Here is a 24,731-nt window from a genome sequence, read left to right as displayed (position 1 = left end):
GATATTGTGGAAGGCAGCCATGCTTGTGCCTGTCCCATCAGAATCCCACCCAAGAGAACTGGCTGCCAGGAAAGTGGACCCTGGTAACACAAAAACCAGCAGGGTGAATCAGCAAGGGTAGGAGCAGACGGTGGAGATGGTGAAGTGCCAGGCCCTGGTGGCACCTCTGGAAAATCCACGTGAGCGCTGAGCAGGAAGCCAGTATTGGATGTTTGCTGCAGAGAAGTCACCAACAGCCAGCCTGCACTGGCCAGAGAGGGCTCCGACACCTCAGCCAGGTAGGAAACACTCACCTGTCCCTCCTGCCCTCTTCCCTGTCTCCACAGAGAGGAGAAATGCACAATAGAGGAGGATGCTGCAGGGGCAGGTACACCCCTCCACCCGTGGGGAGACCCACCTGGGCTGGGGGCTGGGGGCTGGGGGCACATGGTCGTTGTATTGAGGTTTTAAACTGGACTAGAATGGATTGGGCTGTTTACCCCTGAAAGGGACTGGAACCCTAGAGATCTACTCAAGATGTTGTCAGCAGACACAACAGAGAGATTGTGAACATGGCAGAGTTGAAGGCAAGTGATCGTAGAAAAATAAAATCATTTCATGTCTGTACTTCCCATGAAGTAGCATTGTTCACTGAACCAGATGTGGCAGCCACTATTTTTATTATTGACTAAGTGGCAGCAGGACTGAAGGATGCAGCTTTGGGGAAATGCGCTGGAGATGAATCACTGTGCGATTATGCGGGTGGGGCTTCCCCTGCAGGGACTGGGACTGCGCACTGCCAGCTGTCCTCAGAAGAGGTCAGTCCTGGGGCAGGAAATCAGAACCTGGAGTCAGTCTGACTAGCTGTCTCAGGAAGACAGACTCCTGAGGCCCCGAGGGCCTCCCTCCTAGAGGGGACAGTGCCTCTGCACCTGCATTGACTTATGCTCTGGAATTAAGGGGAAAGGTCCACAACCACTCACAGCGAAGCAGGCAGAGGAGGGTCGTCATTCCTGTCCTGAGGCTGCAGCGGTGGTGGCAGCCGTAGGCAGCAGCTGAGAATAGCCTTGCCCTGGAGTGACCATCTCACAACCTCTGATTACATTGAGGTTTTAAACTGGACTAGAATGGATTGGGCTGTTTACCCCTGAAAGGGACTGGAACCCTAGAGATCTACTCAAGATGTTGTCAGCAGACACAACAGAGAGATTGTGAACATGGCAGAGTTGAAGGCAAGTGATCGTAGAAAACTAAAATCATTTCATGTCTGTACTTCCCACGAAGTAGCATTGTTCACTGAACCAGATGTGGCAGCCGAGTGGCTACAATCGTAGGACTTGAGGGACTGGCTATTGAATGCACACAACAGGGTACCCTGATAGGGTCGCAAGATTCTTAAGCATAGCAGGTCACACTGTGGGCTGGGGAGGTGGGGGGCACTAATTATGTCCATAAATCTAGGGTGAGTCAAGCCACTGTCATTTCAGTTACACTGTAATTAGAGTTATCCAACAACGGAGCAAGCTCCTTGTCACTAGAAGTTCTTAGAGGACAAATATTTTCCTTTAGGAAGTATTCTAAGGGTGTTCCCATGACATTTATTTATTTAACTTTTATTTATTTTGCATTTACTGTACATCAAGCATCATGCTAAGTGCTTTACACACAATCCCTATTAATAGCGTAGTTTTATGGATGAGGAAACTGAGGCTTAGAAAAGTAAATAAGTTGCCTAAGATCTTACAATGAATTAGTAGTAGAGACTCCGGAGAGGAGTACACTAGAATAGTCAGTGAGGGAGGATGACACAGTTGCAGAAAATGATTCCTTGATGCAGGTGGGCACAGATTGTTATGGGGGCATACAACTTAGTGTGATGGCAGGAGACAGTGGGACAGAGGGAACAATCAGGGAGGGCTTCTCAGAAGAGGTGCTTCCAAGGCTGAATCCTAAAGGATGTGCAGGAGTTCAAAGGAGGAGAAGGAGGCGGCCAGACAAAGCGGCCAGCAAAGTGATTCTCACAGAGATAGTTCAGTAAACATTCCCTGAGTAGTTGAATGACAGCATGGGCAAAGTCACCTAGTCAAGACACCACAGAGCTTTAGGGGTATGGGGATGGGGGTGACACCACACCTGACAGCACAGAGTGCAAGGCAGGGAGTGCTGTGAGCCAGATGGAAACAAGCAGCTGTGTGGCCGGCGGAGATGTCTGGAGGTTGTTTTCTGAGAGTGGATGTTGGAATGTTAGACTTCCGAAGTGGAATGCTTCCAGATGAGAAGGCCCGTGGGGTGACGGCTGGCTGGGAGTGGTGGCTGAAAGGAACAGGTGTTGAGGGTCATTGGAGTTAGAAGACTGCCCCAACATTTGGAGGCTAAATAGTTTTCCTACAACTCTAAGAATCTATAATTCTTGTAATTACCTGGCTTTTCTCAAAATGAATGGGTTTGTAAAATGTTTTGGTATCATTATGCAAAAGCCGGTTGCCTAATTAAAAGTTGCTATTTTACTCAGCCTTTTGCAAATACACTGCCAGGGTGTTACAATCAAAGCCTGTGATTTTTGTAATAGTACCAATTAAGCTTTTCAGTTTTGCGATGTGTGGACAGCGTGTTTATTTGCGACTCTAACACCCTTTAACCTGGAGCAGTGAAAGCACACAGGACCAGGTCATTGGTTTTCATGCAACTGATGGAGCTCAGATATGTATCGCCGTAACAAACAAATGGCCCACCCAGCTTTAAGGACATAGGTAAGCAGCTTAGCTACAAGCCTCTGAAAGCCTTATCAGCCACCAGAGGCATCTTTGTTGTTTGTGGAAATCTTGAGACACTTCCACCAGTCTCCTCTCTTTAGATACTTTCCTGGTATGGGAGTGTGATATTTAATATTAGGATATATAAATATATATTGGTTTCCATCTACAGTTACTTAATGTTGGGTGCTTTAAGCCTCAGAAGCAGACTTGAGAAAACAGAATCTCTCTCTCTGACCTTCTCTTGTCCTCTTTTCACCTGCTCCTTTCTCTCCCCAAGGCGGGAATCTCCTACCTTTCTGTCTTAGAGCTGGCGCCATAGAGAAATTCTCTGGCTGAACTTGTCGGACTGTAGGTCCCAAGACTCCCATTTCAGAAGGGGTCCTGCCCCATACCCTGGAGGAAGGACTGTTGCACAGAGAGGCCAAGAAGAATCTGAACAGACAGGCCTTGCTGGGGTTCCCCACTGATCATACCCTTTTGGTCCAATCACATTTCTACGCAGTTGTTCATCACTATCCAATGAAGTCTCCACAAAAGGCCCAAGAGCACAGGGTTTGGAGAGCTTCTGGAGAGCTGAACACATGGAGGTCCCTGGAGGGTGGCATGAAGCTCCGTGTCCCTTCCCCCACACCTCGCCCTGGGCATCTCGTCATCTGTACTCTTTGTAATATCCTTTATGATAAACCAGTAGACATAAATAAGTTTTTCCCTGAGTTCCATGCGTGGCTCTAGCAAGTTAATTGAACTCAAAGGGAGGATCATGGGAACCCCAGCTTGAAGCTGGCCGGTCAGAAGTTGCGGAGGCCTGGCCTTGTGACTGGTGCCTGGGGTGGGGGTGCAGTTTTGGGGACTGAGCGCTCAACTTGTGGAATCTGACGCTCTCTCTGGGGAGATAGTGTGGGAATCAAATTGGAGGACACCCAGCTGGCGCTGGCTGAAGAATTGATTGCTTGTTTGGAGTGTGGGGAAAAGAAAAACCACACACATTTATTTGGTCACAGAAGTCTTCTGTGTTAATTGTTGTTGAAGGAAAGAATAGAAAGAACAGTTTGAGTTTTCTTTTCCACTCAGGGTGAGGCATAGGTGACAATGATCAACATAAAAAGACACGTCTGAACACGGTCACATTAAACAGAGTACGTCTAGCACTTAAGTACATTTTTACCTTTGAACAACTGCCATTGTGGAGGTCATGACCTCTTGCCACAGGAACCTCCATATACCCCATTATTCTTTTGTTCCCCCCCAAAAAAAAAAGTGAAGATCCCAACAATGTCTGAGAAACTTCTGTTTAAAAAGGGTCATTGCCAAATGTGCTCGATACAGCTTGACCTTTTGCCTTCTCCCTAATAAGAGCACATAGAAATATAAATAGATAATTCAAGTTAAACTGAAACGGTTCATTTTGATCATCAGCAAAGGCAAGGTGACAGAAGTTGGGGATTGTCCTTGACAACTAAATTCAAGACTGTCTTTGTCAACTGTTACCTGTTTCTGTGCCAGCTCCATGGCTTCTGGCAGAAAAAAATTGTTCAGGGCCGAACAGAATCCCTATCGTTTTTTATATCTTCTGAGTGAGACTGGAAAAGATGGCCCTAAGGGACACAATCCCGTCCCAGTTTCAGCCCTGGAGCTAGAATCCTGTTGGTGCTCCAGGGTTCACAGCCGCAGGCCTTCCTTCCTGCTCGCTGGCAGAGGTCAATTGATCCTAACTCTATGATTTGAGAAAAACATTTCCAGCCTTAAAAAAAAATTGACCTTCAGTTTCAGCTTGTGGTGAATTTTTATGGTTGAATTACAAGGGCTAAAAGACCGAGGGGGAGCATGGGAGGTTCAGAATGGAAACACTGACTGCTTTCTGACAGTACTGGTGCTGACAAGCATCTACTCCAGTCCCACAGACGCAAACGCGAATCTTGCACTTCTGAGTTTCTTGTGGGCTTCTCGGTGAGAGAGATTGCAGAAGTGCTGACTGCACTGGAAATTCCCTGATAGAAAGACCCTTACTAGCATTCTGAAAATTGGGTCTCTGAGCTCCGATACCTCTCATTGACCATCAAAGCGGTGCATTCTTGACTAACGTAACCTGCTAGAAAGAAGAGAAATAAACCTTTTCCCCTAACCGTATGACCCCTTGGGAGGAAGACAGCACCTGCCAGGGCATGGGTGCTTCTCAAAGAGTCGTCTAATGTGCAAGAAGAAGGATCCAATCCCAACCAGGACACAGCAAGGGCCTCTACACATAGCCTGGTCTTCCCAAGTGTCTTCTGCCTTTAGACAACATTTCTTGGAAACTTGGAATAATAAAGCTTCCATTATTTTGCTCTTTCAGGATATGATTCACAGTATTTCCAAAATCAACAGAATCTCTCTCATACAGCAGAGTATTTGAATTCCCAAAGCAGGAATTGCTCTCTGCAGACCTCCACAGTCTCCCTGTTCATTAACTTTATGTCTGTTAGTCTCTCACTTGCTAGTGGTTCTGGCACTTTGGCCCCAAATAAAACAAAAGAGAACTTTTTCAAATTTAATTTTTTAAATGAAAAAAATAAAATAGAATTTCTAGGCTCCCGGCAGCACAGCCAGGGCCTGGTTCCATCTTCTGGGAGAGGGGACTGATGACGCAGGGGAGACGTGTGTGGGGCCGTGGAAAGAGCGCCGGCGATTAGACTCAGCAGACCTCGGCCCCGGATCTGCTGCTTCCTGGCAGCAGGACCTTGAGTTCATCCTGTAACCCCTGAGCCTCAATTTCCTCAATTATAAGAATTGTAGCACTGCCTGCTGGAGTTCACATGAGATCGGGAGACCTAACATTTTCAAAAGAGATGTGAAAACCAAGAGGTCAAACAAAGTATCATTGTGTGCACTGATATTTGGAAACCGGGCACTTTCGCATTTAAAGGACAAGATGCCACCTCTGGGTGGCCATGGCGCAGGTTTCCTTTTGCTGGGCAAAGCATTCCATTGCAGAGTTCCTCTGCGTGGCTGTGGGGTTGGCAGTAGGATTTAGGCAGATGTCTGTGATCAGTTAAGCTCCCCGTATGGTCTTCTGGAGAAAAATCAGGGCTGTTCGGAGGGTGCTTAGGTGCCAAAATGCTTCAGGAATATTCTGTCCTGTATATCCCATGTACACTTATTGCTTGTATTTAGACCCTATGGAACTTGAATTTTTTCTCTTAAAATTCCAGCATCTTCAAAGAGGTTGGATCCTGTTAGCAAAGAGGCAACAGAGCTATTTATACAACCGACAGCCCTCAATTCGTTATGCCTTCTGAGGTAGATGCTGGGGTGTGCCAACCACAGGACTGAAACCCTGACCCAATTTTCTAGAAAGTTGCTCAATTCCTTCTTCCTTCCCTAGGAACTACTTACAGAGTTGCTTTCCCTCGGTTTAAGGAGCTGTCAGTGCCTGGTCAATGTGGGGGTGGGAAGGCCTGGCCTCCTGGCCTCAATTTAGGATCTTTAAAGAGCCAGCCAGCTCCGGAGCTCTCCGTAGGGTTGGTGGAGGCCTTTGCTGAAACTCTTTCATCGTTCATGTGAACCATTTTCCCTCTGCCCAGTGCTGTTTCCCTTCCTTCCATGTAGGTGGCATTGCTAGGAGCTGGCCCATGCTACGAGTAAGCGTGACAGCCTGAGACTGCCATCCTTTCGAACACCTGCTTACAAGTTTGGCCCTTGGCTTGCGTCTGGGAACTTGAATTTCAGTAGGGTTCATACCGTTCCCAGAATGGATAAAAGCAGATCACTGTGCCTAAACGGTTTGTTGAAACAATGTGGTTTATGCTGAACATCTGCTTTCCTTCTGGGAGTCTAGAATTTTGGTACATGCAAGGCCAAGGAGCACCCCCATGAAAACCCGGAATAAAAAACTCTAATGAGCTTCCCTGGTAGACAGTACTTCATATTGTGCTGCTACACATGTCTTGTGTGACTCTACTAGGAGAGGACTCTTGGAAGTTTGTGCCTGATTTTCTCCAGACTTTGTCCCATGTACCTTTGCTGATTTTTCTTGATATTCTTTTTCTTGAACTGCTGGCCTCAAGCGATCTTGCCGCCTCAGCCTCCCAGAGTACTAGTATTACAGGCATGGGCCACAGCACCCAGACAATACCCTTTCTCTGTAATAAATCATAGCTGTAAGTACAGCTGTATGCTGAGTCCTGTGAGTCCTCCTAGCAAATCATCGAACTTCCCAACAAACTTCCTGTATGCAAATCTCTATCCTCTCAGAAAACCTGACCTATGTCACCCCGCTCCTTACCTCTTACCCAATATCTAGTCTTCCTTCCAGCTCAATTTTAGTTAATTGTACCACCGCTCTTCCAATGCCCTGATCTTAGAATCTCAGAATCAAAACCTTCCTATCCGGTTGACTCAGTCCTTCCAAATGTACCACCGTCATGTCTCCTGAATGTGTTGTCTACACTCTCACCACTGTCATTGCTGTGATTTAGACCATCATACTTTCCATCTGGACACTTGCATCAGTTCCCCAATTGTTCTCTTCCCAGTCACCCACTGATACAGATTGCTGCCAAATTCATCTTCCTAATGTAAACCTTGGAAAAAGTGAGTTTCTAGCTCTAAAACCAAAACAACTTCAGTTTTGGTTTTTTTCCCATTGATTTTCAGAATAAAGTTATACTTCTTAGCAAGGCATTCAAGGCCTCCATGAACTGGCCTCAACCACTTAGCCAGTCTTTTCCCTTCTGCTCATTGTCCTATACCTTTTAGCCAAATGGAACCTCACACTGCTCACCAAATAAGCCTTGTGTTTTTGTCTCGTTTTTCCTTTATTATGCTATTTCTTCCTTCTCAAAAAGTCCCTTATCCGTCTTCTGTTATCAGGAGTCTATCACTGTTTTCAATGCCAAACTTTTTTCAAGAAGCCTCTTCTATAAAACCTTCCAATCTGCCTCCTTGAGGCAGAATTAAAGTCTTGTCCTCTGGTCTTCTACAGGACGAACAGATTACTGTGTCTCTCCTATCCCCTTTTGATGTGTGATAACGAGGCTTCCCTTCCTTTCCTTTCAGCTGGATCAATAGATTTGGCTAAACAAAAGCTAGAGGAAATTCTTAGGCAAGAGTTTTTATTCCTATGGTAGAGAGAACCACCCATAGTTTATAAGCTGTGAGCTCTGGACCAGTGGTCTCTAAACGTTCTGGATCATGTTCCCCTAAAAGAACTGAACATGCATCTTCAACTTTATGTGTACTTACTTATATATTATATACATGTACATATACCGATATTTTATATACATTAGAGAACACTCACGTAAATAGTAATTTTCAAAGGATGAAATAAGAAAAATACATGTAGAAAGTTGTAACGTTTTGTTGTCCCATCCCCTAGGGGATCCTCTTCCACAGAAGCGTGTGCCCTCTTTTCTAGAGCACCCTGCTTCCCAGTCCCGAGACTGTACATTCAGTTTCCCCCTTCGTGACCTCCCTGTCTCAAATCAAAAGACATTTCTCAGTTGTGCTATGAGTGCAGCTAGGAAATATTAACTTCTTTGTGGCCAGAATGAATAAAGGTCATCTTTCTCAAGGGAAAGGCGACTTTCACAAGCAGAGCAAGGTCCTTGTGGTTTAGATGCCCTTTTATAGCCAGAGATTGTCCAAAAGGAAGCTGAGTTTTATTTTTGTTAAAGAAGGCAGGATATCAGACTGTCCCTGAAGACTTTTGCTGTTGTTATTGTTGTTGTTGTTGCTGGGTGGTTGTGTGTTTAAATCACACCCTCCGATATGTTCCATGATTAGGAAGACTTCAAAAATTTAGGCTGGCCTGCAGGCAGGTTGAGGCAAAATATTTCTCCTCTAGTAATGACAGATCCAGCTTGATAATATAGAACTTTAAATGGTAATGACCTTAAAAAATGTGAAGCTCTCAGCTCACTTCTGCTGTCACAAGAGACTCTTGAGCAAACCAAGCGGAAAAACAGGAGTACAAGAAATATGTAAAGAAGGGTGGTATAAAAATAACTATAGAAAGGTTTTTGGGAAATATGGTCAAATGCATATAAGACATTGAACGCATATGTGTCACCGAAAGAAAACATATTGCAAAAGAACATTTACACAACTTTGGATTTAATAAGATCTTTGACTTGAATTATTAAGGAAAAAGAGCCCAGAAGGGCAGAAAATTGCTGCTGTACAATGAATCTTTGGGCTAGCATTTTGGAACACTTTCTCCGCATGACTTTAATGGGATTACATTAAGATTAGCATCAATTAAGACCTTTGTATTTACAAAGGGACTCTCTTTCCACTTCTGCAGCACAGTTTATCAAACAAGTGTTACTAGAAACCACTACATTAAAGTGATTACAAACATATAGCTACTACAATGACTCCAAAAGGCAAGCCCAGCATCATTAATTGCCATTTCACACACCCCACACAAACAGGGGTAAAGACAGGCTTTGCTTCACATTTTGGCTTTGAGTATAAAGGTCCAAACCCAATCAATCACCAGCCCACTACTAGGCATGAGTGATTTGGGGTTTAAAGTAAAATGTACCCTTTTCCGGGGAAATTTCATTTCAATGAAGTTCAAAATAAATGGGACAGAAAGGGCAATACAATTGCTTTCTTCTCTGCAATAGGGCTGTTATATTCTATGCCTACCTGAGTTCTCCAGGCATAAGCCTTTACTTTGGACACTGATCCATTTTCACACGGCTCAGGGGAGGTAGAGGGAGAGAGGAAGTGGAGAAAAGCCTGTCACACTCTTTAACAACCACACCAGTGCATTACAAAGCAGATGCAAATGAGATGGTGCAGTGTGAGGCTGCTGGGTTGTGCTGTTCTTGCACAGCCAAACTGGGTGCACATAAGCAAATGTACTTCAAGTTGTACAGGTAATTAATATAAGTGCTTTTGCCTTTTCTGCAACTATTTGAGTAATTTAAATGTAAAACAAAGTCACAGGATATTTTATGCAATAGTTGACTTTCCTGGAATTGCTACAAATAGATATCTTGGAATGCAACTAGTCAGTTAATACAGAAAGAGTATCTGAAAAAGAAGCTCTTTTTATGTTTCTCTAGAGTAGATGCATAGTGTGTATTTTAGTCTTTCATTCTGTTGATCTTAGATCATATACAGAATGCAGAAAGCACCTAACTTATTCAATAGCTGGTGAGCCCAGAAAAGGGACACATCAAAATTTACAAGTTTTTCTCCAGTTCCAGGAAAAGAGTAATGTTTGATATTTGTAATTCAGGCCAAGTGTCTGGATAAATGGGTTAAACATGCAGTTTAGATATAATGATTTTCTGATGGCATGCAAAGCTGCTGATAATACCAAGAAAGGAAACACCAAAGAGAAGTATAGATTGTAACTAAGGTGAAATTACAACTAAGGGAGATCAGCAATAAAGAAACAGGTAAATTTTGAAGCTAGTCCTCATTCAGCTAGTTAGAACTTGCCAGTGGCTCTTAAGGCCCCAGTCCGTAGATTTGTAAGCCACTTGCTGTTACTGTGCATTTGTCTTTGTCCACTGCCCATCCTTAGTGCCCTCTCTCCATGATTTGCTGAGCTTCTTCCTAGGAAAGGGAAGACAACCTGAATGTTTCTGTTTGTGCTGCTATAACAAAATACCTGAGACTGAGTAAGTTATAAAGAACAGAAATTAATTTCTCAAAGTTTTGGGGATCAGGGCGGCAGCAGGTTGGGTGTCTGATAAAGGCCTGATCTCTGCTTGCAACATGGTGCCTTGTTGCTGCATCCTCTGGAGGGAGGAACTCTGTGTCCTCACACAGTGGAAGGGGTGAAAGGGTAAGAGCTTACGCCCTTCAACCTTGAGCCCTTCTATAAGGGTGCTAATCCCACTCAGCAGGTGGCGCCCTCCTGACTTAATCACATCCCAAAGGCTACACCTCTTAATACTGTTGCATTGAGGATTAAGTTTCAACCTGAATTTTAGAGGGGACACCATCATTCAAACCATAGTACCATCTATTACATTTTATTTACATTATAATTATGATGAATAAATACACTACAAAGCATAAGGGAAGATATTAGATATCAAATTTGTCTGAAATTTCTAAATAAACTATTTTGAAATTTTAATGATAAACTTCAGCTTGCTTCCATTAAACAAAACTTATTTTATGTTGTGATTTAGGCTTGAAATGGCTACATTATAATTTTATCAATGTTCTTCAATGAAGAGCTCTGCAAATTCTTGATAGTCACTATTGGTAAGAAACAGTTCACAAGTGAATGGTAGAAAAACTTTTAAAATAACAATTTAACACTACCATTGAACACATATTTAAAGGCTAACAGCTCTTCCTTTTCTTCATTGACAAACATAATGTTGACATTTCTTGTGATTCATATGAATGGTTTTTTAATTCCATCAAAAATTTTAAAATCAAGTTAATGTGTTTCCATCATAACTACACGGTCAGCATGGTTACCCTGCAGCAAACTTAAGTGTTCCTAAAAGGACATAATGGCAGCAAATTGATGAAAGGACTTAATAAACATGATCATAGAGATTTGGGGAACACTGGGTCAGGAATTACAGCAGCCAGAAGCCCCGCCTGGGTTCCTCAGTCCCACTCCCTCTGCTCCTTGGGCACCTAGAGCACAAACTCCCCCAGCAGGACACAGCCTCCTTATTCATGCTGAGTCCCTGTGGGAATGCTCTAAGTGGCTGCTGGAGATGGTGTTGGTGGTAAAGCATCTCTTTGATTACAATCCTTGCATCATGGCAGAGCGGGAGGTAAATGATGTTGTGCTGCGTGCCATCTGCAGGAATCTTGGGGCACACTATCACACCCCACTCCACTAAGGCATCAGTATCTCACAATACAGTAATATCTACTTGTGGCACACAAATTAGGCAGCTCTACCCTCAAAACCAGCAAGAACCACATACTTTTGCCTACCGTGGGTCTCAAAGTTTGAGTCTAGTTCTGCTTAAAATTCCTTTCACGGATGTGTAAAAGCCTATATTCACCCCCAATATAAAGAGATGCACCTTGACAAAAATTTTGAATAGATTTTTGTATCTCTCTAGCAAAATTTTGCATTGTAGCATTGAAATAAGAATGCAAAACACTATCCTTTGATTAGTGTGATCGGTAGCTCAAAGATGGCTCCCAATGATCCTCCCCTCCTAGGTATCCATGCCAGTGAGTGTGGGTTGGACACAGTGGCTTGCTTCTAATAAGTAGAATATGGCAGACAGAGATGGGATGTCACAGCCAAGACTAGGCAACAAAAAGACTCTAGCTTCCACCTTGCTTACCCTCTCTTAATCTCTAACTTGCTCACTTTGATTGAAGCCGGTTGCCATGTTATAAACTGCCCTATGGAGAGGCCTTCAAGGCAAGACACTGAAAGAGGTTTCCAACCAACAGCTAGAGAAGAACTGAGGTCCTTGGTCCAACAGCCTGGGAGAAACTGAATCCCATCAACAATCATGTGAGGAAGTTTGGAAGAATAATAGACCTTCTCCAGCAGAACGCTGAAATGACTGCAGCCCTTGATTACAGCCTTGTAAGAAACCCTGAGTCCGAGGATCTTAGCAAAGCTGCACCCGGATACCTGACCACAAAAAATTGTGTTGTTTTAAGTTGCCAAGTTTTGGGCTAATTTGTTACTCAGCAATAGATAATGAATACAATCAATTTTCTTCAATGGGCAGAACTAAATTCATAAAGCATCTGATAGCCTTTCAAGTATACCAGGAGCTCATCAACTATACAAATCATGAGATCACCAAGTTTTGAAATGCCAAGTTTTGAAAAGTTGGGAAGGAAATCAGCAGTAATTTTCATAACATGACTCTTTCTTCTATTTCATTCATATATTTAGGTTTGTGTTTGACAATTCATAAATATAAATGCCTTGCAATAGATTTGGTGACAAGCAACCAAACAATTACAGTCTTAGGAAAAAAACACCCAGACACTTCATGTTGCTTTGCTGCAAAAAGGATAGCTGGGTTTTATCTTAGAATGCTTCTTTATTGAAACGGAGGCAATAATTTTTAAATAAAATTTAAGGTAATTGCTTACTCAAAACAAAGCAATATTTATTATTAAAATGCTGGAAAATACAGAAGAGTCCCCAAAAGAAAATTAAAATTTCCTATTATCCCTCCTCCTGAAGCTAATCACTACCAATATTTTGGTGTGTAGGCGGTAGGTGCACTTTTGTGCTTTGCCCTTCTCCTTGTTCCTGGCTGAAATACTTGCAGACCTGATGGCTAGATCTCTGGTAACCTCTCAAGGGCATAAAAGAGGGTCTCATTTTAAGCGTGGCATGAGAGCTGGATGAAAGATAGGATGACTACGGGTCTCAGAAAACATCTGAAATCACCCAGCCTGAACTACCTACCTGCAGACTCTTTCATGTGTCAGAAAAATAAAGTCTTAATTTGTTTAAGCCTTTGTTTTGGGTTTCTATTATTTGCAGTCCAACATAATTCCTCACACAGTGTCTAAGATAACAATATGGTGATTTCTTTTATTCATGAGATAGCTGTTTTGATGAGATTGTGTCAGGTTAACGTTGATAGTCATTGCTACTATTCTTATAACAAACAATGAACACGTACATGTTGTGTAACTGATATCTCGCCGAGTTCTGTTTGGGGCACACAAAATGCATCAGGGACAGCTCACACTTTCAAAGGGATTGTGCACTATCTATCAAAGTGAAGTTACGGACTAACTTGGGAGAATGACAATCTCAAGAAACATTAATAGAAAAGAAATAAATCATTCTGTAAGGAACAGGTCAAACGTGACTCGAGGAGCAGTGTAAAACAGCGACGTGAAAAAAGTCTAACCTTAGAAATGATCAAGCAGATTTAGACATGTCAAATGGTATCTTCCTGCCTAAATCAGACACCAAATTATATTTTCAATGTGATTATTATTTGTGTTGTAAATGTTACTTGTGCCACTTGCTCATATTATTTGGGGGTAGTTTCTAATATTAATAGATGAGGAGAAAACTTACATATAGTCTGAATTATCTTTAAAATTCCCCCAAATAACCATAATGTATGGTCCCCAGTATCTTTACCATCCAGGTTTGGAATAGGTCACTGTCAATTGGGGGCCAGATGAAGTTGTTGTGTATTGGAGCCATATTAAACAAGAAAAATGTATCTTTAAGTACTAGAATCACACTCAGCTTAGCTTACACTTAAACTTTGCTCACACTGCAGCACCCTGTGGAAACTGAGGTACTCTGGGGCATATCTCATATCATTTATGTCACTCCAGTGCCTAAGCATATGCAGTAGAATGGAGAGAGGAATAGTTCTCACTGTGTAAATTATTTTCTCTTTTTCTGTCTCATGTGTAGCTAAATTTACATAAGTTAAGTGTGTGTATGATACACCTCCTCTGTATTTATATGTCTTAATTGTCTAGCTGGCAAAACTTCAGAAAGTCAACAATTTTTATTGTACATCTATATGACCAAAGCCTTCTTTAAAGGTGTTACAAATTGCCAGAGACCAATGGTAACCTGGTAATTTGCATGATGGACTGATAAATTAAGGATTTTTTTCCTTGCATCTTGTGCAGTATGTATGCTTAAATGTGCTGGGTTGTGAAAGATAAGAGGAGAAGTGAGAGGTCTCCTTACTACCAATGGCCTTATCCATCCTTGAAATCCTTGGCTCTTGGCTTTGATCCATTGAGTTTGCCTGGTTAGGGCAGCTGTGATAACCTGATCCAGCCACTAGGTGAGCTGGATTGCCCAGGGACATTCTGACACCTTCTGTGACACCTTAGTAAATTGTAGAGGTGCAGAAACTTATTTAAGCATAAGGGGATTGTTTAGGTGGGGCAAGAAATAGCTCCTGGAGCATAAGACTGTGAGGAAAGATGACCCAGTCTCAAAAATCTCTCAGCAAAATATTAGAAAATTTAATTAAACAATGTAAAAAAGATTAAGATATCACAATCAAGTGTGGTACATCCTAAATAAAAGGCTGGTTCAATATTTGAAAATCTGTCAATATAATCCACTACAATAATAGTCCAAAGAAGTCCACATGATCATATCAATAGAAGCAGATAAAGCATTTGAATAAATTTAACATCTACTCCTGACTTAAAAAAAAACTCTCAGAAAACTAGGAATAAAAAGCAACTTTCTCAACCTAATAAAGAGCATCTACAAACCAAATCAAACAAACGAATGAACATCATACTTAATGATGAGACACTGAATGCTTACCTGCCCAAATCAGAAACAAGGCAAGAATATGCCCCCTCTTAACACTCTTCTATCTTACATCTTAGGAAATAAAGCAAAGAAACAAACAAATAAATGGCATATATATTAGAAAGAAAGAAAGAAAATTGCTCCTATTCATAGATGACACAAATGTCTATGTAAAAAATCCTGAAGAATCTACAAAAAAAATTCCTAAAGCTATTAAATTAATCAAAGTTGCAGGATTCCAGGTCAAAATATGAAAACCAATCACAATTCTATATGCTAGCAGTGGATAATTGACAACCATAATTTAAGAAAATAAACCCAAAGGAACTCCAAAAATGATATAGTTAAATATAAATCTAGCCAAATCTATATAGGATCTGTATGCTGAAAAATAAAAAATGCTAATGAAATAAATTAAAGCAGATCTACATAAATGGAGAAACATACCATGGTTATGGGCTGGAAGAGTCAACATAGTAATTAATGGTGTCAATTCTCCCTTAATTGATCTATAGGTTTAATACAGTTTCAATCAAATCTCTTCAGAATTTTTTGTAGATATAGACAAGCTGATTCTAAAATGTACATGGATAGGCAAAAACTAGAATACCTAAAATAATTTTTTAAAAGAAGAATAAAGCTGAAGGAATCACAAGACACAATTTTATGACTTGTCATAAAGCTATAGTAATCAAGACAACGTGATATTGACAAAGAGACATACAGATCAATGGAACAGAATAGAATCCAGAAATAGGCCCACACAAATATGGTCAATTAATCCTTGACAAAAACACAAAGCAATTCAATGGCAAAAGGATAGTCTTTTCAATAAATGGCATTGCAACCATTAGAATGCCTAAGCTTTACACATTGTTAAAAAAAATTAACTCAAAACAGATTATGGATCTAGATGTTAAGCTTAAAACTGTAAAACTTTTAGAAGATAAAATAGGAAAAATCTTGTTGACCTAGACATAGGTAAAGAGTTCTTTGACACTAAAAGCACAATCTATGAAAAAATACATTGACTGGGCATGGTTGCTCATGCTTGTAATCCTAGCACTTTGGGAGGCTGAGGCAGGAAGATTGCTTGAGGTCAGGAGTTCGAGGGTACAGTGAGCTATGATGACATCACTGCACTCTAGCCCAGGTGACAGAGTAAGACTCTGTAGCAAAAAAAAAAAAAAAAAAAGGAAAAAAGAATATATTAATAAATTTGACTTAATCAAAATTAAAACCTTTTCTCTATGAAAGACACTGTTAAGAAAATGAAAATACAAGCTACAGATAGGCAAAAAATATTTGCAAATCACGTCTGACAATAACTTATAGAATATAAAAAGAACACTCAAAATTCAAGTGTAAGAAAACATCAACCCAATTCAAATTCTTCACCAAAGAGCATATATGGATGGAAACTAATTAGGTAAAAACATCTTCAACATCATTAGACATTAGGGAAATGCAAATTAAAGCCATGATGAAATATTGCTACATACCTCTGAAAATGGCTAAAATAAAAGACTGGCAATACCAAGTGCTGGTGAGAACATAGAGAACCTGGACCACGCATAGATTGCTGGTGGGAATACAAAATGACACAGTCACGTTGGAAGTTTGGCAGTTTCTTACAGAGCCAAATATGGGTTTACCAATTAATCCAGCAATCATGTTCCTAGTTAATTACCCAAATGAATTGGAAATGTATGATCTCACAAAAACCGGCACACAAAATATTTATAGCAGCGTTATTCATTATTGCCCAAAACTGGAAGCAATCAAGATGTCTTTCAATAGGCGAATAGATAAACAAACTGGTTCATTCATTCAATAGAATATTTTAGCACTGTACATAATTAGAGCTGCTCTACTTTTTCCCATTTTACTTCTAGTAGGCAGTGTTTTATAAATGAAATAAACTCTAAATTGATGGCTTAGTTAATTCAGGCTATTCATGAAAAATCTCTTTCTCATCTGTGTTTCTATTACTTTGTGTGTATCTCTATCAGTGTCAGCTTCAAGTGAAAGGACACACAAAATAAACTGGCTTAAATAGGATAGAAATGTATTTCCTTTTCATGGAAATGAAGTCCTAAGTTAAGTAGTCTAGACCTGGTGTGGCAACTCCGTGGTCCCCAAATTCTTTAAATCTTACCACTCTGCTATCCTCTCACACTGATGCTCGTTGATCCATGAAGAATGCTCAAGTCATGCATTAGTCACCTACTGAAGTGAAACAAAAGCTTAGCTACTAAAACAGCATCCGTTTATTATTTCACAGTTTCTGTAGGCCAGGAACTTACCTGGGTGGCTTATCTGGGTGTCTTTACCTAAAAGTCTCACGTAGAGCGTCAAAGTATCTTCCGGTTAGGGACAGAAAAACAAGTGAGAGGTAATGGAAATCAGAAAAACAGAAAGGAGAAAACATTTATAGAAAAACAATAAGGAGGGAATGGTTGCAGAAAAATAAAAAGAGGGAACAGTTACTTCAGCCTTAAAGAATGGGGTAATTAGGCCGTGGAACACTGACCACCAGGGAATTAAAAAACATCATAAAGAGTTATGGAACTTTCCCTGCAGTACGTATAACAACCTCTAAGTCGGGTACATACCTGGAAAGAATTCAGTCCCCAAAGCAGTCACGTACAGTTATGAATAATTATAACTAACCTTTACCTAAACTGCTAACATATAAAAGGAAAAACATAGAAGAAGACAGTGTTCTCTCTACTAGCAGAGACAGACCCATTTCCCCTTAGGAAACGTACTTTCGCTTTGCACCCTTAAACTTTCCTTACAGTAAGTTCTTCACACATACTTGCTGCGTGTCTGTCATCTCTCTCTCCATTGCACGGGCCAAGGCTTGTGATTCCTCCAAGCCCAGAGCCCAAGAACTGGGGCAACACTTCAAAGTTCAGCCATGAACTGAACAGTGACGTTGCAGTGCTGCATTCTCCTCTGAAGGTTTGATTAGGAAAGGCTTTACTTACAAGCACAACTATTCTCTAAGACGTGCTTCATTTTTCATGAAAGTAGAATGTGTTTGCAACTGAGTGGTCCTTTCAGCATGTTTCCTGCCAGGAGAAAACAGGGGTCCGATGGCCTTATTATTTTGTAGTTTTTGTCTCTTTCATCCAAACTGGTAGTGTCTTAGCAGATATAAATCTCTCAAAAACTTTGTAGACTTCTTAATGAGTGTCTTTGGCATTCACTCCATTAGACAAAAGCCACATCTACAAAATCTTTTCTCTACCTTGTGCTCCTGTGGAGATTTAGAGGGACAAATTCTTAAGCTTCTTTGAGGCCCTAGTGTTTGGTTAAGAAGATCTGTGAGGTACACCCTTAATACTTTTAAAGTGCCCATTGTGTGATTGAATAGTGGTCCAAGGAACCATCTTTAATCTTTGAAGATTTTAACAAAAAAAGTTTGCTGTCATACTCTTGGCTTCATCTTTAGACCTTTTCTCCTGGCAATGCCCTGGATTTGAATTTTACTCAAAACCATTTCTTAATTTTATTAACTTTTGCTGTCTGAAGAGGCTGAGAATTTTCCAAATTATCAGCTTAACAGTACTTCTCTCACTTTATCTCTTTCCTTTCACATCTTACTATAAGCAGCAAGAAGGAACCAGGTTGTACCTTCAACACTTTGCTTGGAAATCTCCTTAGCTAGGCCATCAAGTTCATGAGGCATATTCTCTGCTTTCCTCATAACTGTAGACAACAGTGCTGCTAAGATGTCTGCCACTACATGACAAGGATTTCCATTTCCCCAGTGTTCCTTACTTCCTTTTGAGTCTTCACCACCAGCATCCTCAAAGTCCAAATTTCTATTAACAGTCTATTCAAGGAAATCTAGGTTTTCTCTAACATTTCTTCTCAAAATCTTTCTAGCCTCTACCCATTTCTTGGTTCCAAAGTCACATTCACATTTTTAGGCATTTATTATGGTAGCACTCCATCTCAGCACAGGAGTCAATCAGAGAACAGGAGCTACTACACAAACACATGCACACACATGCAAAGAGATTTGATCTTCTTTAATTGTGGGAACTGGTTAAGCAGTCTCTATAAGGCTGTTGTCTTCACATCTAATGCTGGAGCTTGAAGTCCACAAGGCAGGCAGAGTCAGGAAGCAATGATGGGGATCAAGAAGAAGTCAGAACCCATAAGCATGAGCAGCAAGTCAGAATCCATAAGCATGAGATTGGAGCATGCTATGGTTTGAATGTTTGTCCCCTCAGCAACTCATGTTGAAATTTAATTGCCAATGTTACAGTACTGGGAGGTGGGGCATTTAAGAAATGTTTATTTCATGAAGGCTTCGCTCTCATGAATGGACTAATGCTGTTATTGTGGGAGTGGGTTCAGTATCATGGGAGTGGGTTTGCCTCTCCCTTTTTGCCCTTCTGCCATGGGATGATGCAGCAAAAAGACCCTCACAAGGTGCCGGCCTCTTCATCTTGGACTTCACAGCCTCCAGAATCATGGGCCAGTAAAATTTTGTTCATTATAATTACTCAATCTAGGGTAGGTAGTCTGTTACAGCAGCACAAACGAACTAAGACAGAGCCCCATGAGAGCAGACCAAAACCTTTGCCACTTCTAATTGCCTCTTGGTGGCATGAGTACCCTGCAGAAGCCAAGGCTCACTGTCATAGCTAAACACAACACACATGACTCAGGAGGCAGAAGCTGAGGGAGAATCCAGGGGAAAATGGAGCAGTTGCTGCCTCATACCAATGCAGTGATTTAGCAGATCAGCGACAAGGTGTGAGAGCTACGACATGCCTGCAGCCCTCTAACTCTCCTATGAGAATCTCCCCATGGCCTCTCTCAGTGGGAACGTACAGGAAGGGGAATTCTGGAAAAGGGGGTTCAGCCTGGCTAAGTGGACATTTTATCCAGTCACCACACACCATTATCTCTGCAGTCCAGCCAGTGGGAAGGAAGAAGGACATGAAGAAGTGTTCACCCTCCTCTAATTGAGAACGCTTCATCAAAGGGATACTCTACTTTAGTGTTAAGGACAGTTTTTAGTTCCAATGTGTGAAAAAAAGAGATATAAATAATTTGAATACAAACATATTAGAGAGTGGCAATATAGAGTTGTAAAATGTCAAGTTACATTCTAAGAGTGACAGATGAAACTTCACATCAAGTTCCATGTAGCCCTTTCTTAAAATTTCATGGATTTTACTAGAGTTCTGCTTTATTGTTCCTTTAATATCTACAAGAGCACACACACCCTCTTTCTTTCTCTCTCTCTCTCTCTCTCAAACTGAAAAGCAGAGTTTTCATTAAAAACTGATATTAAAAAAAGAAAGTCATTTGAGCAGCGCTTTTGAGCAGCTTCTGAATTCTAACACACATTCTTGCTCTTTGAACCTTCGCCCCCACACACCAGCAGATGCAGTCTTAAACACACGCCCCCACCTTCACACCTACGGGTTCAGCCTCTCGCCCGCCCCTCGAGCAGAGTTCTGACACATTCGTTCTACCTCCGTCATCTGAGGGAGATAGAGTGAAGGAGAAATGAAAGTCATGAGCACAGATGCGTGATACACAAACACATGCACTACACAAAACCTCTGGGAAAAAGACTTCCATGAAATAAACAGCATTAATTTATTTTAGAAAAATATAGCCAGTTCTTCTAGGCCAAATTCATGATGTTACAAGTGAAGATTATGATTCAGAGTTTAATTCAAGCCATTTTTGATAACAATATAGCTGAACAAAAACAATATAGTGATTTCTTAAGTAAAAGATGTGAGGCAGTGCTGTGGAATTAGCTCTCATAGACCTAAAAAGAAGAAAATAACAGTGTAATTTTTTTTTTTTATGTTCAGGAAATCTCTAAGTTTAACTCACTAGAGGTTTTGCCTTGGAGCCTGAAGCCTTTCTGATTCTGCACTATATTCACATTTAGGTAGACATAATTTGATCAAAAATCAGATTTTTAATGTCCACAAATACAGAAAATCATCAATGATACTTCTATTAATAAAAACGTACAAGTGAGGAACTGTGGTAAATCCAAAACTGGCAAGTAAGATAGATGTTATAAAGTCTCTGAAAGCAGCAGCCATTGACTGTATAGTACTACTGCTGACAAAGCATCTTATATTTTCCCTCCTCAAGAATCTTGGAGGTTCTGACGAGCCATAACATTATGAAAAACAGGGTAGAAAGATGCATTCTTTCTCCATTAACGAGTTGAAAGAGCTCACCTTTGGCACAGGCTAAGACTCTAGGGAATGAGGGAGATTCTTTTAGTCACAAGTGGCAGAAAACCTGACCAAACTGGCTCAAAAGGAAGTTTATCGGCGCATGTAACTGAAAACCCCAATCGTAGGTCCTGGGCTTCAAGCACGGCTGGACTCTGGGTAAACCATTCGACAGTAGTTGGGTTGCTCTCTGTCTTCTAAGTCTGCCTTCTGCGTGGCTTCGGTCTCAGGCTCCACGTGGCAGTGCTCCAGTCCTTCTGTCCTCTGATGTTCAAGGCCAGCAAGCAAGAGCCAGCGCTTCCCCAGGAAGTCAGAGTTATTAATATTTCATCTTGTGCTCACCCCTGAGCCAATCACGTGGCTAAGGGGGTGTGATGTGCTGACTGGCTTAGGCTGGAGGAATACGTTTTGCTTCTGGGTGAGGACAGAGGGGTATTCGTGCTCAATCACATGGACTGAGAGTGGGGGAGAATGAGAAAAGAGTAAAACTCAATGTGAAAATCGGGAGATGTTGCTGGAAGGTGGAGAATGGATGGGATTCTGGAACACAAACCACGTGTGCTTATTACAGGGGGAATCTCACTTATGGCTGTGGAGATATAGTTTTACTGGCTCTGTCAGAACCAGGAGTCCTAGATGAAAGGTGCTGACAAAAATGCTTAGTACATCCACCATGTACAAGGCAGACGTGCCACTGGATCTTCAGTTTCCTTGACTGCACAATGACAATGATACCGCTCACCACTCGATGTTTTTGGTGAGGATTAAAAAACCAATGCATGTGCTATGGCCTGAATGTTTGTGTCCCCTCCAAATTCATATGTTGAAATCCTAACCCCCAAGGTGATGGCATTAGGAAGTGGGGACTTTGGGAGGTGATTAGGTCATGGGAGTGGAGCACTCATGTTTGGGATTAATGCCCCCAGAGACTCCCTCGTTCCTTTCACCATCTGAGGACACAGAAAAATAACAGCCATCTACGAACCAGAAAGTGAGCCTTCTTCAGAAACACCGAAACTGCCAGCACCTTGATCTTAGACTTCCCAGCCTCTCGAACTGTGAGAAATAAATTTCTGTTGGTTATAAGCTACCCAGCCTATGATATTTTGTTATAGGTGTCCAGACTAAGACAGAATGGGAAAGCATAGGTGGTTAAAATGTCAGTTATCCTCTCATTTCCCTTTCAATCAAATTCCCCTTTCTTGAGTTCTTCAGAACAGCGAGAATGCCTACGCCAAATTCATTTTCTTTAATCTCCAGAATTTAGAACAGTGTCTAATACATAGTAGGGATTTAATGTGTGATGAACAAACAAATGTTAGATATACTAGCTAGGTTATAGGATAAATTACTGTAACAAAGAGACCCCAAAATATAGTGGCTCAGACAAGGTTAAGTGTTTCTCTCCCAGGGAGCAGTTGGAGCTGCTGGGCAGTTTTTGTCAGGAAGCTTCTTCTGTCTGACTTCTCTGCCTTCCCTTCGTTTTCCTCATGGGCATGTTGGCAGCTCCCTGACCACCCTCACAACTGCATTCCAGCCCAAGGGAAGCAGGGAGATATGAAGGGCAAACAGCTTCCCTTTAGAAATGTGCTCCAGAGGTTGCACTGTCTCTTCTACTCACATTCTCTTGGGCAAACCTTAGTCGACTGGCTACAAAAAGCTGCAAGGGATGCTGAGGACTATAGCCTCTAGCAAGGCAGTCACATGCCAGCTCAAACTCAGGACAGTCCACTGAAAAAGAGAGATCAGGACAATGGAGAGAGGGACTCAATCAGTGGTCTCTGCTACATGCAGCCATGTGCAGGTCAGAGACTTTGGAGCCATGGGGAAAACTTTGCGCAACATTCTCAGTGTCATTGCTAGTAAAAAAGCAAAGGTAAGGCTGTGTGGAAGGGACCCAGGATTACAGGTTCCGAGTGTTGTATGTAAAGGAGCCTCTTTACTGTTAAGGCTAAAGATGAGAATTAGACTAATGGGACCTGACGATGAGCAGATTGACTAAGTATGATGTTAAATGCATTCTAGAAAGCACCTGTTTCCTTAATCTCAGCCCACTTAATTTTGTAAGGACCATGAACTTGGATTTTATTTATTGGATTTTATTCTCAATGTTATTTTTCTAGGACTGATTCACCCTCATTTAGTCGTTTCTCCAGATGAAAGTTCTAAAGAATATAAAAAGCTTTATTTGAGGTAAGAATTATATTTTCAACCAAAGACATATAAAAGGATCTTTATTGATAAATATACTTGCAATCTGTTCTATGTTGAAGGGAGTTGTCCTAAATCAAATAGGACATATTTAAGACAGTTAGATGTCCCAGAAAATCTGGGACAGTTCAATTTTAGATGTTGTCACTAATTCTTAAACATTTTTGAGCATGTGCCACCAATATATGTATATTTACTTATTTATATATGTATGTACTAACACATATATAAACTGACACATTGTGTGCATTATAAAACATACACCAAAATTAAAATTTTAAAAGGATAAGCCAATTTATAAATAGATGTTCCAATATTTACTACCCACATTGTCCTGGGGCTCATGTAGACAAATGTGAAAACCACTGCACTAGTTAATTATAGAATCTGAACCAGAATCCAGGTCTTTTCTCCTCACCTCACTTCCTTACATCTTTCCAATATCTAATTTTAAAGTATAGGGCAGGCTGCAAACAAGATGGAGTAAATGCAACTCACTTTAATTCTGTTAACAACCGCCACCACCCTTGACAAAATACATAACTCACTTACCAGAAAACTCTGAAAGGTGGAAAAAAGGTGTATTGGGTACAAACTGCTTTTCTCTACACTCTCCACACTTCTGTTCCCCAAAATACATGGTGTTTTTTTCTCATATCACCCAATTCTCTGACACCAGCGGGGTGACCTATAATTCAGTTCAATTCTGACACTACCTGGAGTCAGTGCACACACCCAGGTTAAGGGCTCAGTCCCACAAGACTGCCCCCTGCTTTGGACGCCAGTCATAAGTCCAAGTTTTCACCTGCGCTTCTAACCAACCAGCTATAAAACAGAGGTTCTCATAACCCCCTCCTCAGATTCAACCGCTTGCTAAAATGGCTCACAGAACTCAGAGAAACGCTTATTTATGTTCACCAGTTTACTGTAAAGAATATTACAAAGGACACAGAAAAACAGCCAGATGAAGAGGGACACGGTGAAGACAGAAGAGCAGGACAGGAGCTTCTGTCCCTATGGAATCGGGCTGTGCCACCCTCCAAGTTCATGGATGTTCTCACCAACCCAGAAGCTCCCAAGACCCCATACTTTAGGGACTTTCATGGAGGCTTCATCAATCTCCAGCTCCTCCCCTCCCTGGAGGATGGGGAGTGGGGCTGAAAGTTCCAGCTTCTAATTATGGCTTGGTCTTTCAGGTAAGCAGCCCCCACCCCTGAGCCCACCAAGAGTCACCTCATGAGAACAAAAGACGTTCTTATCACCCAGGAACTTTTAAAGGATTTAGGAGCTCTGTGTTAGGAACCAGGGTCAAAGACCAAATAATAGAACAAAAGATGC

This window comes from Lemur catta, chromosome 8 (assembly GCF_020740605.2).
Source record: "Lemur catta isolate mLemCat1 chromosome 8, mLemCat1.pri, whole genome shotgun sequence".
NCBI lineage: Eukaryota > Metazoa > Chordata > Mammalia > Primates > Lemuridae > Lemur > Lemur catta.
This window is presented reverse-complemented; position numbering follows the sequence as displayed.